This window comes from Podarcis gaigeae (genome assembly GCF_964106915.1).
Source record: "Podarcis gaigeae genome assembly, chromosome: 6".
NCBI classification, from domain to species: Eukaryota; Metazoa; Chordata; class Lepidosauria; order Squamata; family Lacertidae; genus Podarcis; species Podarcis gaigeae.
In genome coordinates, this window is record NC_139682.1 from 51921507 (window position 1) to 51923215 (window position 1709).

Sequence of the window (1709 nt, forward strand, 5' to 3'; positions counted from 1 at the left end):
GTTTTCTCAGGAGCAAGATGTATAGCCGTACAAATGTATTCCATATGACAGATGAAAGCTCTGCTTCCCAAAGAGAAACTGGCATCTTAACTCCCCATCGTTATAAACCACAATACACTGAATGTAAAAGACTTAACATATATTTTGTCCTGATCTAACTTTTGCAGTAAACTATTCGATCTATGATCTTTCTGGACTGCATCCCTTTCAAAAAAAGAATACTAGCGTATGTGGGGGGGGGGGATGCAAATAACATGGAATAAATGGCTATGTTCTACTTTTGTAAGAGTTTAACAAAGATGCAAAAGCGTGTCTTTTTCTTGCTTTCATCTTGCTGTTATATGGACGGAGATGGCCCAAGACATTTTGCCACCTGAGGTGGACCAGCAAATGATGCCCCTGCCACCCCACCTTCTCCTCCTAAATACTGCCCCCTCCCATGCTGCAGTGATAGACTTGCTGCTGGCTTCTTCTCTTCTTGCAGCCATTTTTCTGCACCCTAACTCAGAATGAGGCGTTGTGGAACAACTGGGTGGGATTTGCCTATTGAGACAGACATTCAGCAGGTGCAACATTAATGACTTACTATATCTGCAAAATATGCTCTTTTCATCAAAGATGTACAACTATGGAATATGCTCTGTCCTACCAGGCAATACCACCCACCCACCACAACTTAGCCTAATGCAATCCAAACCACAATTGTGTCACAACTTTTGTAGTTGTAATTTGGTCAGCTCTGCTTTAATGCTTCCTCTTACTACACTCCCCCCCCCCCCCGAAATCGGAACTGGCTGGGGAAAATAATTCATTGTAATTTTGAAAGGTGTTACTTAAATTATCCAACAATCTTTAGATAGCTGAACTCCAAAACAAGAGAGACAGGTGGGGAACAGGTGTGTTTGATTTAATCCTGAAGAAGAACAGAAAAATTAGATCTAGATCAGCAACATGCTGCTTATGACAAATACTGCCTTGTACAGAGTCAGGCCATTTGTCTATCTAGCTCAGTACTGTCCCTGCTGGCTGGCAGTGGCTTTCCATGGTTTCAGAAAAGGAACAATCGCAGCCCTACCTGGAGATGCTGTGGATTGAACCTTGGGCCCTTCTTCCTCAACTCTGCTACTGAACTACGACCCTTCCCTAAAGCAAATGAGAAAGCTCTCGTGAAGGATGAATTTACAAGCAGCAATAACCATTGCCATCCAAGCCTACATCCCCATGGGATAAATTACTTCTTTATGACACCGCAGAGCTGTAAATTCATTATCTGTGTAAAGTCCAGCTATGTTTCCCAGGGGAATTCTCACAGAGGATATATTTCATCCATTCTTCAGAGCCAACTGTTAGCAACAAGTTACTATGACATGGTGTGAAATGGGAATCAATGAACAATGATGTAGGTCTCCTGCAGGCAGGTGTTTCTGAGCTAATGCTCCTTGTTCACTCCTGTTCTCTGTTTCTGGCACCAGGCTGTCTGATGCAGGTTAATCCACAGCCCTTTTGTAGATGTCCAGTGAGTGAGCATGTGGATGAGGGAGGAACTGTGATCAGATCCACTGTGTCTTCCCTTTCTGCTATTATTTTATTATGCCCCCCCCCAATCTTTTCATCCGAATATCACAAGAAAACAAAAATTCCTTTAGTACCGAAATCATAAGGAATATTAACATTCTTTGGCTGAAACCCTGGTCACTCATTAATGGAGA